This window comes from Marmota marmota, unplaced genomic scaffold (assembly GCF_001458135.2).
Source record: "Marmota marmota marmota unplaced genomic scaffold, marMar, whole genome shotgun sequence".
NCBI classification, from domain to species: Eukaryota; Metazoa; Chordata; class Mammalia; order Rodentia; family Sciuridae; genus Marmota; species Marmota marmota.
Window position 1 is genome coordinate 14,867,323 of NW_026000026.1, and position 17,226 is coordinate 14,884,548.

Consider the following 17,226-nt stretch of genomic DNA (forward strand, 5'->3'; position numbering starts at 1 on the left):
GGGGGGGGGGGGGGGGGTATGGGGATTAAACCCAGGAACACTCAACCACTGAGCCACCTCCCCAGCTCTTTTTTGTATTTCATTTAGAGACAGGCTCTTACTGTGTTACTTAGGGCCTTGCTAAATTGCTAAGGCTGGCTTTGAATTTGCAATCCTCCTGCCTCAGCAGCCTCCTGAGCTGCTGGGATTATAGGCATGCACCACCACTCACCCATAGCCTAGCTTTTGATGTTTTAAAGATAACAGTCTCTAGCAGGTGTGAGGTGACGCCTCACTGTACTTTTAGTTTGCATTTCCCTGATGATTAGTGATGTCGAGTGCCTCTTCATATACCTGCTGTTTTCCTTTGAAAAACATTTACTTAAGTCCTTTCCCATTTTTTAACTGAGTTACTTTTGCCATTGAATTATCCAAGTTCCTTATATATATTTGGATATTAAACACATTTGGATATATTGTTTGCAAATATTTTTTTTTCAGTCCAGTTGCCCTTCATTTTCTTGATCATTTCCTTTCCTACATAAAAACTTTCCAGTTTGGTGGAGTCACACTTGCTTTTTTTTGATTTTTTTTTTTCCTGTGCTTTTGGTGTCATGTCCAAAAAATCATAGTTAAAACAAGGCCATGGAGATTTCCCCCATGTTTTCTCCTAGGAATTTTATGGTTCCAGATCTTAAATTTAAAATTCAAATTCATTTTCAGTTAATTTTTTGTGTATGGCGTAAGATCAGGATTTAATGTGGGTTTTTTTGTGTGTGGATATCCAGTATTCTCAATTATTGAAGGGACTTTCCTTCTCCCATTGTGTATTTTTGACACCTTTGTCAAATATTTCGTTGATCGTACATGCATGAGTTTATTTCTGAACTTTCTATTCTGTTCCATTGGATTGTATGTTTGTTTTTATGCTGATACCACATTATTTTGATTACTAGTTTCCTTATCACCCTAATTTAAAATCAGAATGCCTCCAACTTTGCTCGTCTTGCTCAAGACTATTTTGTTATTCAGTGTCTATTATGGTTCCATATGAATTTTGTTTTCTACTTCTGCGAAAAATGCCACTGGAATTTTGATAGGGATTACGTTAAATCTGTAGACTGCCATGGGTAACACAGACATTCTGATCACATTGATTCTACTGGGAAGATTCTTTAATGGCTTGCTGTGAACACAGTCTCAGTCCTTTCAAGATATGGGCCTGGGAAGAATGTTCAGTCCAGCAGGTTCTCACCTCCGCTCTCTCCACTCGTTTTACTAGCTCCTCTCAAAGGAGCCGTCCTCATGGCCCTGGCTCCTCGGGGAGATGAGGAGCACCCTCATGTGCAGGCCAGGTTAGAACAGGTGGCAGCAGGCTCAGGGAGGGACTCTCAACAGGCTTCCCCTGTGTGCATGGCCTACTCTCTCTGCTCAGGTGAGAAGAAAAATGACCAGGGACATGAGCAAGCCCATTCCTTGCTGCCAGGCAGTTTGCCCACAGGTGGGAAGGTAGCTCCTTTATTTAATGCACTTGGAGAAAAGGGCTGACTGCAGAAACGCTACATGGACATGCTGGCTCCATAACTGTTCCAGATCAGTAGTGGCCAGTGGCCCTGCACAGAATTTTCAAGTTTTGGAAGAGAACAGAGGAGCTGTCCCCCATTTCTCTGTGGCCTCCACAATGTCTGAAAGGTCTGCAGGAGGCCAGCAGAATAGCAAGCTCTATGCACAGGGGTCAGAGCACAGGATCCAGACTCCAGCTCTTCCACGTCCTCCTAACTGTGTCACCATGAGCAAGTGGTCTCATGTCTTTGAGTCTCAGTTTCCTTGTCTATAAAATACATCTATAAAATAATATATATGTACTTCATAAGACTAAACTAAAGGAAATTTTTTTTTAGAGAATTTTTTTAATATTTATTTTTTTTTTTAGTTTTCGGCGGACACAACATCTTTGTTTGTATGTGGTGCTGAGGATCGAACCCGGGCCGCACACATGCCAGGCGAGCTCGCTACCGCTTGAGCCACATCCCCAGCCCTAAAGGAGATTTTAAAGTATTTAAGTATTTATCATAATATTTGGCATATGGTTTAAACAAATAGTAGTTCTAGAAGCTCTTCTGCCTGTGAGTGTGGCTAAGTATATACCTGATCCTCAGTCAATGTTTCCTTCCTCCCACCTGCAGTCTGATCACTGCAGGTTGTAGGGAGGAAGAGCTGTGTACTGATTCAAGGCCAAGGCTTCCTCATCACCTTGTCACAGGACAAAGTTACAGCTATAGGACCCCAGTATCTTCTTGAGAGTTTCAACAAATAATTTCATGGCAAGAAAGGCAGAGAGATTCCTCTGGAAGCCCCAGTTGGACATGTAAAGTAACTACTATAAAAGGCAAGAGGAGGAGGTAATACTTCCTCTGCTCTTCAACAGATGATGCTCACACAGTGAAATGACTGTCCAAGGCCACCAGTAATCTTTGCTTTAGATTGGATGCCTCTCCCCACCCACCTACCATCACCCCCTTGCTCATCTGCAAGGACACTATCTGCTCTCAGGCCCTGATCTTTGCCTTCTTGAAGGTCCAAGAAAAGGAGTGACAGAGGCACTGAGAAGAGAGGTAAGGAGAGTAGTCAGGGAAGAGGCTAGGACTCCACTTAGCCTATTACCCAGAGAGTTTCCTTTCTAAGCCCTACTCACTCACACCTCTCTCCTCTAAAAATATCCAGTGACTTTCACACTTAGAGCTGTCAAGATAAAGCCCAGACTCATTCGTAGCCACCTGAATACTCAACTCTAGCCATGGCCTCTGTTCTGCACTGTGAAGCCCCGAGAAGCACGTGTGGTTCCTGGGGAGCGTGTGCCCTTTCCAGCCCCCAGGCTGTTCCCATGCTGCCACTAGGCCCGCAGCCTTGCTGGCCCACTCCAATCCAGGCCATCTCTAGCATGCCTTTTGGCCTCAGTCCCCTCTGCACCTAGGCAACTGTCACTCATCTACTGACCATTAGCTTCATGGGTAAAGACTGTGTCTGCCACTTTGCTCTGGTTTGCAGAGTCCGGTTCCCAGGAGATGCTCTATAAACACTGCTGAATAAATGCACAAATGAGAAGCACTTCTCTAGGCCACAGCAGGAATCTACACCAAACTGCACACCAGATAGAGCTTCACTGTTCTGACCCAGTGCTGAAGACAGAAAACGTCAAGTCCACTCTCCACACACACTCCTTAATTTAGGCACAAAAGCGCAATGGGTCTGACAAGCTCTTCAGAGAAAAACTCATCCCCAGGCTTGCTGGCATAATTGTGACGATTCTAGCTATGGAAAAGACCCAGGCAGGTGTCGGCTAGCTGTGTGGCCTTTGGTTCTGATATCCTTAATGGTTACATCCATGAATGCCTGGGTGGGTGAGAAGACCTCCGTGGACCCTGGACCCTGTACTCCCAACATGACAAGGCAGAGATTTACCAGATTCACAGAAGTGCTTTAGATGAAAAGCTAGCTATCATGTTACCTTGGATTTAAAATTATTAACTTATGCCAGAGCATTTAGATAGCATAAAACTATGAACACTGACCCAAGGTGGCCATACTTCCTGGCAGGCTGGATGAACTGCTCCAGATAGAACTGTTTCCACATGGAAAGGACCTGCCCCATCCCTTCTCACCATACTGCTGGGTCATGCTCATTTCTTTGGGCTGGGTTTTGTTGCTTTGATTCCTCTAACACAGCCTTACAATGAAAATTCCTATTATTTGTCCTGGTCTTTGTAAAAATAGCTTTATAACAAATATTAGGTAGAGAAAAAATCTGGTGTCACACCCAAAGTTGCTCATAACTCTTGTGTATGACTCCATCTGCTCATGTACATGGCTGAAGAAACCCATCAGGCCACCAGAGGTAGTCTTTCTGATGCTATAAAGAAACTGCCTGTAAATGGAACCATGCCTGTGAAATTGCAGCATGATGTTATATAACTTCTGAAAAGAGCCATCCTGCCTTTTCTTCGTGAGACCAAAATTCTTCTCTAATTTCATTTGAAACCTATTTGTTTTCTTTCTTGAAAAAGAAAAAAGGCATTCAGGCAAAAATTGTGAAGCTATGGTAGAGTGGCAAGAACAGCGTGACTACCCACCTGGTTTAATTTCTTTTTCTTGCTTGCATCTCTTCAGATGTTCCACTCTCGGTTAATCAGTGTGAAAAATCTAAAGAACCAGAAGAAAAGGAGAGATTAGATCCAGACACACTCTGAGCTGTAAACTGAAATAATCTTTCTGGGAGGACAAGTTCGCATTATTGATTTACATATTAAATATGCACATCCTCTGAGACAGCCAAATGTCCAGGATATACCATAGATATAGTCAGAAGACTCTAAAGGAATTCAGCAAAACATATTTGTAGTAGCAAACAACAGGTGAAATGACTTAGACAGTTGTTAATAAAGAAAGTTAAATTGCAGTTAATTGCAGTACAATAAGAAACCATACAACTATTTCAAAGGAAAAAGATTTCACTGTATTGACATGGAAAGATGTTCATGCTTGATTGTTGAAAAGATATTGTAAGGGCTGGGATTGTGGCTTAGCAGGAGAGTACTCGCCTAGCACGCGCAGGGCCTTGGGTTCATTCCTCAGTACCACATAAAAATAAATGAATGGAATAAAGGTATTGTGTCCAACTAAAAAAATTAATATTTTAAAAAAGTATATTATAAAATTGCATGTATTACTGCTTTTTAATAAAAATATAAATGATTATTATGTTTAGGAAAAGTGAAGCATTTGTGTATATTCACATTTTTAAAAGTATACACACTTTATACTTTAAGTTTTAAAATAGGGAATGGGGTTGTGGCTCAGTTGGTAGAGTGCTTGCCTGGCATGTGTGAGGCACTGGGTTTGATTCTCAGCACCACATATAAGTAAATAAATAAAGGTCAATCACAACTAAACAAAAATTTTTTTAAAGTTTTAAAATAAACAGCCAGGCATGGTGGTGTATGCCTCTAATCCCTGAGTCACTGGGATTTAAAGTTCCTAATGATTCAGGATAAACATAGAAATATTATTTTACTTTAGATAAATTAATCTAATAATAAATATTAAAAATTTAAAGATAAAAACAAAAAACAGAAATAGAATGCATAGGTGCCAAGTCAGTAGAAAGTTCTTGTCTAGAAAAGGTAATTATCAGGCTAGAGATGTGACAGTGGAAGACACTTACTAGCATGTGCAAGGCCCTGGATTTGAGCCCAGAATAGGAAAAAATGGAAAAGACTAATTATGAAAAAATGTCAATCTTTTCCAAATGACTACATCATTTTTATTAGATTTCAGTCAGAATATCAATACATTTTGGGGATGGTAACATTAAGGTTCATATGGAAAAATAAGGATCTCAGAAGACTGGCCAAGAAATAGTCAAGAAAAATGGAGGATTTGTCTTCTGAGACAGTAGAAATTTATTATAAAGACATTAGAATACGAGATTATATATTAATATAAGTATAGACAAACAGATGTGTGAACTAGAAAAACAGGTCCAGAAATAGATACAAGTAAATAAAGAAACTTATTTATAAAAATCATGAAATTTTAATGCAAAAGAGAAAAGATGATTTATTTAAGAAATGGTGCTGGCATAACTAGAACAAGCTGGACCACTTCCTCTTACTATATAAACACAAATTCCAAAAAGACTAAAAGTTCTGGATTAAATTAATTATAATGATGAAGGCATTAGAATACAGAGAATAATACTTATTTAACTTTGAGGTTGAAAAGTTTTTCCTAAACAGGCAGATACCATGAAGAGAAAAACATAAAGCTCACATATTTTATAATAAAAATTCAATCCTTTATAATAAAATATGCAAATGATCAGTTAAAAATATCTGTGGCACAATGGCATCATCATTAATGAACAAATATATAAAGCAATTTTACAAGTTATTGAGAAAAAGGCAAATAATTCATACAAACAGGTGAAGGGAATTCACAGAAGAGAAAGATGAAGCAGTCAATTAATGTGAAACAACGTTCAACCTCACTAGACGATAAGCAACTATGGGACACCATTTCCCCCCATTAGCCTTGCCATAAAATAAAACAACAGAGATAGAGGGAGAGGGAGAGAGAGTAGAAGGAAGAAACTGGAAGGAAGAAGGAAGAGAGCATTTAACATTGGTAAAGATTTAGGAAACTCATATACTAGAGAATATAAATTACCATGACTCTTTACAAAGTAGGACGGTATTATCTATTCAATGTCAAATAATACTAGTTTTAAAAAATGCAATCTTTAGAAATAAAATTATCAATAAATACGACATGAATATAAAGATATTTAGGGCTGGGGTTGTGGCTCAGTGGTAGAGCACTTGCCTAGCACATATGAGGCCCTGGGTTCAATCCTCAGCACCACATAAAAAAATTAATTAAATAAATAAAATAATGATTAAATTCTTTAGGAAAAAAGATATTTAATACAACAATATTTTTTAGTGGCAAAAACAGTGTCTTAGTCTGTTTTCTCCTGCTATAACAGAATTCCTGAGACTGAATAATTTATAAAGGTAAGAGGTTTGATTTGGCACACAGTTCTGAGTCTTCTTGGTTTCTAGTCAGGGCCTCATGGTAGAGAGCAGAAGGGGATAGGATATATGCAGAAGACAAGGAGGGGACAAAGGAGCTGACCTGCTTTATTACAACCTGCTCTAGAAAGAAAAAATCAATTCCCATGAGAACCCAGCCTCTGGGGAAAGACATTAATTCCTCTGAAAAGTTCCACTGGCAAACAGATTTCAACACGAGTTCTGGCAAGACAGAGCACATCCAGACCACAGCAGCCAGGAACATAAATATCTGTCAAAAAAGAAATGGTTGAATATACTGTAGTGTACTCTTCCTTCTATAGCCTAAAGCTATTTAAAGAGTGAACGATTATTATTATTTAGTGTGAAAAATAAGTTACAAAGTAATGAACCAAGTATGATCCCACTTCTGACAAAACAAATTGCCACATATACACTCAAACCCTATGTCTATTTAAAAAGGAGCTTGGGAAAGTTATGGAAAGATACACACCAAACAAACTACCATCACTGGCTATCGCAGATAAATGGAAATGGAAATGGGGGAAGAGAACTTATAAGTTTTTCTTCAAACATCTTCAAATTGTTTAGCTAGGGACAAGAAACACAAAGATTACTTGAAGGAAAATAAAGAAATAAAAACAAACAATAATAAAGAAACAAATAAACCTGTTAGAGCAGAGAAAGAACAGTGGCCAACTATCATCATTACCTGTTTATCTTCATATGGGCAAGTAAATTACATTTATTGTCACTTTCTTTTTTGGCCAAAATAGAACAGATCTTCTGCTGTTTTGAAAGTTGGAAGCAAAATTTAAAAAAAAAAAAAAAAAATCCAGGTTAAAGTATACTTTACTGCTAAGCATTTGTGACTTTAAAAGGGGAAAGAATTCTATACTTAAAAAAAAAAAAAAGAAAAAGAATTTTCCCCTTTAATGTCTAAAAGAAAATCTAAACTGTAAGGTTCCCCCCTCCTCCACCCTGGGAGGGCTGTGTGCTGGAACAGGAGTGTGCACACCAGATGCTCTGGCTTTACGGCAGGGGCAGGAACCCTGATAAGAGAAATGGGATGTTTTGCAAATTATTTGGATGAAAAGAAAAAGGAAAGGAAATGATGAAATAAGGTGGGGGTGGGGAGAGAAGAGGAGGAGGAGGAGGAGGAGGAAGCAGAGGCAGAACAGAATGCACGGCAGGCTCCTGAACCGCTGTGGAACCTGGCATTTTAGTTACCTCGGCTTTGCGTCTCACTTTGCATCTCACTTTTATTTCATGGATAACAAATGTCTCACTAAAATAATAACAATCCCCCCATCTCTACAGGCCTTCTTATTTCACAAAGCATATTTGCAGCAGGCGCCTCCTCTGCTCCGCGATGCCCATGTCTGTCTGAGGGCCTTGCCTACCCTCAGCCTGCCCGACCCTCATCCACCTTGCTCCCCTCCCCTCTCTGGCTTGAGCCCATCACACCTGCCTCCCTCTCCCTGCTGTGTCATTCTTCCTCATGCCACACCCCCCCTCCCACCTTAGCTCCTGGCATCACTGCCTACTCCACATGTTTAAGCACTACATCCTCCAGGAAGCCCCTTAGCCACACCTTATTTATGAGTCCTCTGTCACCCTGTTTATGGGTCCTAACACGGCCATTGGTCCTAGTGAACATCACGTAGGGAGGGGTCATGAAGGACCAGGCCTATTTTATTTCACACCATCCACCTATCATCTTGCCCATACCCTGGCACATGTCAGGTACTCAATTGATACTGGCTGACTACATGAAAAATTCAGTCAAGTAAACTGAAGGCCCGGCTCAAATGCAATGCTTCTTGGCTTTAGCAGGCTCTCCAAGTTCTCGGTGCCTCTACTGGGGCACATTATCACTTGTGTTAAGAGTCTTCTTTTTTCTATCAGACTGTGAGCAACTTAGAAGTCTTATTTACCTTGATAATGCACACCTTACATAAGCCCTAAAGCACAAGGTTTCTTGTTTGTTTTATAGTTCTGGAGACTGAACCCAGGACCTTGTACATGCTAGACAAAGGCATTAAGCTACATTACATGTAGCTACCATTAAGCTGCACCCCCTTCTTAACAGCAGATGAACTCACACACTGCAGGGAAGTACAAGTGGAGGCTGCAGCCTCTAACCAATCACAGATGGCATTTTTTTCTTGCCCAGTGGACGGCAGCACAGAACATGAGCACCTTGGGGATATGCAAATACATATAAGACTCTGCCCATGGAGAAATTAAAATTAGAGCTAAACTTGAAATGTAGCAGTAGTGTGTGGGTGAGGGGATGGGAGGCGGGCCCTTATTCAGAAACCAAAGAAGTGAAATTACTGAGTGGTGATTTATTTTAAGTATGTTTTTCTGTACTGTCTAGCTTTCCTTCCTTGAGTATGTTCTAATTTTATAATCAGGAAAAACAACAATAAGTGTTATAAAAACAAACCAACAGAAAACCCAGCAGGGATTTTAGACTACCAAAATCACCCGTTCCTATGTTTCCTTGCCATGGTTAGGCATTCTGAATTCAGGACCCTCCCAGATGGGGGCCTTGCATTTTTTGAGGAACAGTTCCTTCCATTCCTCTGAAGCATGGGGGACAGGAAGGTGTTTAGAAGTGGGCACTTTCTGCTGCTGCAGTAGCTTGCAGTCATTCCCAGTGCAAACAAGGGCAAATCTCCGAGCTCCAGGAACTGGAGGAGTGTGGAAGCAATGACCCAGCTTAAGACCAGGCTCTGCCAGATGTGAGCCACTGTCTGGCATTCTGTAGCCCCTCTGCATATTTCTTCTGTGCTACTTTTCACATTGGGGTTCACTCGCCACCTGTCTTCCTGATGCACGGATGAGAGGCTGCATCTGTAATCACCTTGGAAGCCCTCAAGACACTTCATGGAACAGTGGAGACCACACCTATGAAGTACCAACCACCTATGAAGTACTAAACATAACCAACCCCAGACCCTGGGACATAAGACTGCATTAACCACCAGATACTTCATGTCTTTTGTGCCCTGAAGGTCCATCATTCAGTCCTGAAGAGCAGAGTGGAAGCCAGTCATTTCTTGGAAGATTAATAAGGCTGCTTTTACGTTTGGGAAATCTGGCTTCCTCCAGTAAGAGCAGATTATCTAGTCTGCAGTTTAGAATCATAGCTGACTGCGACTTCCAAAGACACCCCCTTCTTGAAGGAGTGAAAGCCTTGCTGAGGGATCTGCAGGAGACAGTGAGCTGGGCCTCAGGTCAGGGTTAATAAAGTGCTTCCAGAAAACTCCAGATTTTCCACTGTCTGCACTCAGGAATCACTTCTGACCTCTTGTGAGCTCAACTTGGGGTTCACTGCATGAACTCAATTTCTTGCCACCCACAGCACCTGTTACCAGCCTCTTCCTTAGGTGGCTGGGCCAGGGCCCGCTGGTCCAGGAGAACAGTACCCACTTCTGCTTTCGACCTCTGTGCTGGCTGACTGATTTGAAATTCAGCATCATCAGAGTAGGTGACAGTAAGCAGCCCAGAGGCTGGATATGAAGAGCCAACACAGCAGCTCCAGGCACCCTCACAGGGGTTTTAGAATTGGTGAGTTCGGGGATAACCACAGGTTCCTCACAGAAATGCCACCTTCTGACTGAGCACAGACGCATGCGTACACTGCTAGCACTCTTTCTGGACGTTGTAAAACAATAGTTCAGAGTATGAATTTTTGTACCTTAGAACTAAGTGCTAATTTGTGAGCTTTATTCCATTTCATCCACACAGTATACTTTGGAGCAGGTATGACTGTGACCCCCCGACTTTACCAAGAGAGGCAGGTTCTGTGTGGCAAGCAGAGCTGTCCAGGATCTGTAAGGCAGGAGGTGATGAGGACAGAGCTTCTACTTGTTCTCCTACCCAGGAGAACCTTCATTGAAGAAACTGACACATACTGCCACCAGTCAATCCCAGGGTCACAAAGACCCACAGGGTTCAGAGGCCCGCAGCAAGTCAGGCAGCACAACAGACCAGGCGGGAATGACACACAGGTGATGAGCCGGGAACACACCCGCCTGAGGCAGCTGAAATAAGACCTAAACCAAGTTCAACCTTCTTCCTGTAACAGAGAAAAGCTGAGATCCAGGGAGCTGATGGAGACAAGGCAGCACAGTGTGGTGGAAAGTTCAAGGGTGGCAGGGACAGCCAGTTCTCATTTGGTTCTCCAGCTCTATCAGCTGCCATACCGTAGACAGCGCTTCGTCTCTGTGCGCCTCTTTTCATGTCAGATGGAGCCAATCTCTGTCTCACATCACTACTATTAAGATTTAAAGGAGTCAGCAAATGCAAGATGCCCAGTCTTATGTGTGACAGTTTTCACAAAGGTATAAAAGTCAAGTAAGAGCTCAGGACACAGTGGTCCCTTTTACAACCTGTCTCCACTCCCAAGATGCCCCAAACTCACTGCTCACTAGGAGGCCAGTGCCTAGTAGAAAGCCTGGCACATGGGTGCAAAGGAGACATAGCTCAGTTTTAATCTAACCCTAGATTTAATCCTAGATCTTAATCCTAGATTTTAGTTTGGTAAGAGAGAAGAAGGGGAACTTTGGTTTGCCCCCGTCCCCTCCTTTAACCTAGACATGCCCCATGCTGCTGGGGAAGGACAAACAAAAGTAAAGGTCGTCTTGGACTTTGACTCTCCGGGTTCCAGGTCTTGTGGATTTAAGGACTCTCTTATCTTGTTGGGTTTTTTGGTTTGTTTGTTTTGTGGTGTTGGGGATGGAACCCAGGGCCTGCTCATGCTGGGCCTGCATTCAACTACTGAGCTACTCCCAAGCCAGGGCTCTTTATCTTTAAGGCCTTCCCAGACCCTACTCTTGGGAGGATGTGTTATTTAGAAACTATTTGTTCCAATAAGGTCTTGGTTAGCAGGAGGGGGCTCATGGCCCTGTGGCAGGCATATCTTAGAGCTGTGGTCTTCCCCAGTAACAAAGCCCACTGAAGGTAGACTGTTGCTACCATGGAACCAGCCATGGGCCTGGGTAGCCAGAGGCTGGAGCCACCCAGCTCCCTAGGATTGATCTTGAGACTGAATAATCTGGTCATCCTTCTTCCTCAGGTCATGGTGAGGAGGTGATTCCTGAAGGACAGTACCTGGCCTTTGTGGTCTCTGCCAGAGACCAGGTGTGGACAGATGAGGGTGGCCTTAGTTTCTTGTTTTATGCTGTCTTAAGTCAGTGCTGTTAAAGTATGCTTTTCACACACACACACACACACACACACACACACACACACACACCAATGAAACTTTTCCCCCTCTTTATTTGGGAACACCAAACCTGAATAAAATCATCAAAACTCAGTAGTAACTTCATACTGCCTGTTTCGTTTCCTCTAATTGTCCTACAGGTGTCAATTTTAGTCATTCTGGATTACTGAAAACCTAGGGCACTTTGCTTCTAAGGCCATAAGGATCTGCCTCAAAGGGAAAGAAATATGGATGGTTCATTCTAAGCTTCATTTGAAAATATCAAGATCTAGTTCTGTCCCCTCATTTGGCACATGAGGAAACTGAGGTCCAGAGAGTGCAAAATGCTTGCCCAAGGTCACACAGTTCTAATATGTGCCTGCCTGCCTGCTTGCTCTCCCTCCTCTTTTTAATGGTGATGGGGATCAAACCAGGGTCCTGGCTCATGCTAGGCAATTGCCCTACCACCAACCTATGCCCACAGCCCTTATTTTTATTATTCAAAGCTGACATTCTTCCCCTTTAAGTACAGCTTGTTAAGTATATTTAATCTAACAGGGGAGAGGGGCCACAGCACCCCATAAGCCATCTCAAGCCACCGAGCTCCCTAGGATTGATCTTGAGACTGAATAATCTAGTCATCCTTCTTCCTCAGGTCATGGTGAGGAGGTGATGCCTGAAGGACAGTACCTGGCCTTTGTGGTCTCTGCCAGAGGCCAGTGTGGACAGATTGAAAACCCTCAGAGCTCAGGGGCCTAACCAGGAAGGGAGCTTGGGGCTATAGGGCTCCTTCCCTTCCTCTTTGCACAGAGTTGCTTGCTTAGTTTAAAACCCTAAAAACAGATACCAACAAATGGAACGCCTAAGGGCTTACATGTTCTGTTTATTTTCTAAGCATAAACAGCAAATTTAAAAAAGGAAGCAATAAAAAGATCACAAAGGGGGCTGAGGCTGTGGCTCAGTGGTAGTGCACTTGCCTGGTATGTGTGAGGCACTGGGTTTGATTCTCAGCACCACGTATAAATAAAAAAAAAACATAAAGATCTATCAACAACTAAAAAATATTTTTAAAAAATCACAAAGCCAAAGTTAAAGATTTCCCCTCCTTTCAATCTTGGGAGTCTCCCCATGGCCCCCAAAGTTTATGAGGTAAGTGATGACTTCAGAAGTCTAACCATGTCTGTGTATAAAATTTAACTTATTAATTTTATATTTGTGGGGGGAAGAGTCTAGGGAATTTTCACTTTCAGAGACATTTATTTCTAGAAGGTGTACAATGTTTTGTAAAACCTTTGTAATCAGAAAAAAAAATAAAGTTTTCAAATACTAGTTTCAGGATTTACCCTGTCCCCTGTATTTGGGGCAAACTGCTGCTTTTAAAGCTAGGGATACGTCAAAGGTTCTTTGCGTGAAAAAGTAAGCCAGGATCTAAACAGAGCCCTGGGAGGCTCGGGGCTCTGACTCCAGCCCCAGGCAGTTTCAGAGAAAGCTGCAATTTTCAGAGCAAGCTCACATATATCAGAACATAAAAATAGACCCTTTGTGACCAATGAGCTAGAAAGCAAGCTCTCCAGAGAGCTCTGCTTCTCCCTGGAGGTGGGGGTGAGGAGGGAGTACAACTCTACTTACGGGAGCAAAGTTCCTCAAACTGCAGAGGTTCCCGGTCAGAAGTGAAGGTGGAATTAAGAAACCAGGTTTGAGAAGGAGCAATCCAGACCCAAGGTTCAGGCAGAAGTCTCTCGGCCCTCTCCCTAAATGAAAAAGCACTTCGAGGTTTTAGTGGGTGTTTCCCACGTCTCCGGCCAACTAAGTCCCCATTTGCTGTAATCTAATGCTCAGGCTGATGATGTCAACCACTTCACTCACTTGCTCAGTTTCCACCTCTCAGTCCACGGGGGAGATCCATTTCCTCTGGACAATGAACTGGGGGGCTGTAACCGCATCCCAGGCCGGTCACATTGGCCTAACATCCTTCCTCCAATTTTCAACCCTGAGGCCCTAGTGACAAAAGGCTTCCTATCTACTCACTCAGCCGGGGCTCCTAGCTTAAATCCTCTGCTTGTTAGCCGGGGCTCCTAGCTTAAATCCTCTGCTTGTTAGTCACTGCCGACTGGGAGCCATCTAGTCTGCTGGGTTGTGTTTTAATTCATTTCTTTAGTGTATAATGTGTCAGGGAGGAAGCCTTCACCCACGCCACAGCTCTCTGCTCAATTCTTCAAGTCTGAATTTGGATCTCCAGAGTTTCCCAGGTACATAATGGGCACAGTGTATGTGTTTGTCCCTTTGTAGCGAGATGACTTGTCTCTAGGAAAGCACTGGTGTTTGCCTGGGGAACTCACTTGGGTCTTGGCCACTCCCCCAGCTGTATGAATGGCCTCAAGCAAATCCTCTCCCTATCTGGACCTCAGTTTCCTCATCAGTAAAATGATGGCATGGGTGTCCTCCCCTTTTGAAATTCCATGACTGAAAACCAGTGACTGCTGAGCTTATCAACAAATGCATCCCAAGGCATTTTAATCACAAGCTAACCAGCCCAGTTGCCTGGCTCTGCTGGCTCCTTTAAGCCGCCTCATGAGAAAGCTGACAGGTTTCTCAAGGAGAAAAGCCTAAAGAAATCACTGAGTGAAGCCAGTCCGGAGGCTGGGGCAGATGTATTCCAAGTTCTAGGCTAGCCTTGGAAATTCAGAAGACCTTGTTTCAAAATAAAAAAATTAAAAAGGACTAGGGATATAGCTCAGTGGTAAAGCACCCCTGGGTTCAATCCCCAGTACCAAAGGGGAGAGAAAAAAGAATTCACTGAATGAGTCCCAGGGGAAATAAAAAGAGGCAGCATAAACTACTAGATAAGATAAACAAGAACAAGTAAGGGAACTCAAATGTCCTTGGGGATCAACAAGAAACAACAGTGGATAGAGATAACAATAATGCCTTGCATTTGCCGAGTGCTGGACAGTGGAGATATGTAAACCCTCTTTCTCAGGTGAAGGAGAAGCAATGATCCTGAGCACTATTCAGGGGAGCCAGAGATGTGTACCTGGGTCCTTTGTGACTTACCACCCTAAATTTTCTGTTCTCTTAACTGTGCTGCCATTCTAGGATTGTGAGAATTAAAAAATACATGTAAGGGGAATGAAAGTAGTTGGTACATACTTAGTACTAAACCAATGTTAGCTCTCATTTGTGCACATAATCTCATCTGATTCTCATAACACCCCCAGGAGAATTAGGGGCCCAGGGGCTGCATTATTCATCTCTGTTTCCTGGACAGGAAAATGAAATACAGTGAAGCTAAATGACATGCTCAAGGTTGCATAACTCAAAACCAAAAAGTTGGCATTAAAAATGGAGATTCTTCATTCCTGGCTAAGTCCGAACACACGCCCCACACCTGCCGATGCTATTTCTCCAAATAACTATCCAGCCTGGTAAAGGAAACACTTCAGGCCACCAGGTCAGACGGGGGGGCTTACTTGTTTTGCTACCAAAACAATGAGTGGCCTAAGGCAAGTCTGGCTGCAACTGCTTCACCCCAAAGGGACAGATCTCAGTGGTAAAGCGCCCCTGATGCTATTTGGATGGGGGCGGGGGTTAGGACTTGAACTCCACTGAGAAAGCAGCTCTTTATCAGCAGGGGCAAGGCTATGGCACTTTGTAACTTAATAAGAATTTTAATTATTTCCCAGAAAACCTTGATGATTATCAGGAAAGGTCCAAGCAAACAGGCTCTATTAGGAGGGTGCTTTCCAATCTGAAGGCTTTGGAACAAGGTGGTGGACTGTGGTGGAACTAAACCACCAGCCTGCAAAACCCCTGAGAGCAGCAGTTAGCAGCCCCCAAAGAGCTGAGTTCCTCCTAGTCCCTGGACCTCCTCCAGCTGGGCAAGTAGTTCAATGTCTTTATGCCTTGGCTGACAATGTAAGATGAGAATAACAGCATACCATTGAAGGTTCTGAATGGGTTAAGTGCCCAGAACATACTTTAAGTTCAAAAACACTTGTAAAAATAAACTATAATAACTTATTGGTAAAACATTATTTTCTAATTCTGACTCAGTTTCGCCATACTCTGCCCCGATGATGATGTGACACAGTAATAAAGTCAAGGATGCTGGAAAGTCAGAAGAAAGGCCTGTATTTCTGCAGAATGTCAGGCTGAGTAATGAACAAAAGCCTACTTCAGAACTGTCAGGCCTGTTCTCAGCAGCAACACTCAGCCTGGAGGGACTGGAGGCTGGGGCCTTTATTCCAGAAGCCTGAGTGGGTGTCAGGAAATGAAGCTGGGCTCAGATGGGTCAGTTAGCTGACATCACCATCGGTGCTTTGAATCATGTTTTGTTAGATGAGCAAAAATAATAGTAAGTGTGGTGAGCCGTTCTAATTGGACCGTGGCCGCCATTAGAAGATGGCGCCGGCTTCCACTGTGGCCTGTGATAAACAACTCCTAATATGGAGAATTGGCACGCAATCCCTTACCACCCTATGAGAGAGATCCACGTGGCAGCTTGGGATTGGTGTGCGGGAGGCTTTATTAAGCTGTGCTTGGGCGCTCGGCGGGGGGTCACTAGAAGATGATACATGAATCAAGGCCTGAATAAACTGCTGAAAGAAGATTCCTGAGTTGCGTCTTCCTTGCGGGCAAGGGGTCGTGACAAGTAAGGAGCTCATTCATAAAACACCATTATTTCTTCATCTACTTTGTAATACTTGCCTAATAATTCTATATCTATCTGTGTCAGAATCCATGAGGAGAGGGCCCTAAGCACCTCATCCACCACTAACAACCATGGGCACAGTCATTTTGTATCACAATTGAAGACAGTGGATACGGTATATGCACTGGAGCCTTCCTCTGCTCAGCCCTTTGCATACGCCATTTCATGTAATCCCCATGGCGATCAGGTACAACAGGCATAAATGATACTCACATCTTAACAGCAGTGGCAACAGATACAGGGAGCATGTTTCTGAGCTGTGCAAAGCCCACAGGATAGTGGCAGGGCTGCACTCCAACTCAAGGCAGTTTGGGGCCAGGCCTGGAAACCCCACCCCGCTGGGTAGCACCTCTTACAGGGCTTCCCAGCAGGGAAACCCAGGTTGCTCCACAGTAGGCTCCATCTGAAAACTGGAGGAAATGGAGGCAACTTTGGCTGCTGACCTGTGCAGCCTGTGCAGAACTGGCCTGAGGGCTCAGACAGCCCCTCCACCACAAATTCCCATACCTACCCCCCACCTAGTCTGAAAGAGCTCTCTCCCTCCTCTGAATTTCCTCAGTTTCTCCTCTGAATTTCTTGGTATCTGCTTCTCTCTTAGGAAAGAATTCTTTAAACTTTTCATCAAGATTCTTTTATTACTTTTTTAAAAAAATTCTTTTCACTGTTTAATTGTGATTTCAATGGTACATGAACATTTATATAGTTTCCTTTTTTTTTTTTTTTTTTCC

General features: G+C 43.1%; 1 protein-coding gene across 18 annotated transcripts in view; it reads right to left on the reverse strand.

Annotated features, from left to right (window-relative positions):
• The window catches only part of Pkig (cAMP-dependent protein kinase inhibitor gamma), an 87,061-nt gene that overhangs the window by 23,690 nt on the left and 46,145 nt on the right, over positions 1-17,226 (reverse strand). For 10 of the 18 annotated variants that reach the window (XR_007350408.1, XR_007350410.1, XR_007350409.1 and 7 more), the window contains one exon: positions 4,110-4,179. The gene's annotated coding sequence lies outside the window, so the exon portion shown is untranslated. Of the gene's footprint in view, positions 1-4,109; positions 4,180-13,416; positions 13,539-13,653; positions 13,673-17,226 lie in introns of those variants that run through there. The other 8 variants (XR_007350403.1, XR_007350401.1, XR_007350406.1 and 5 more) reach the window with 2 other exon arrangements.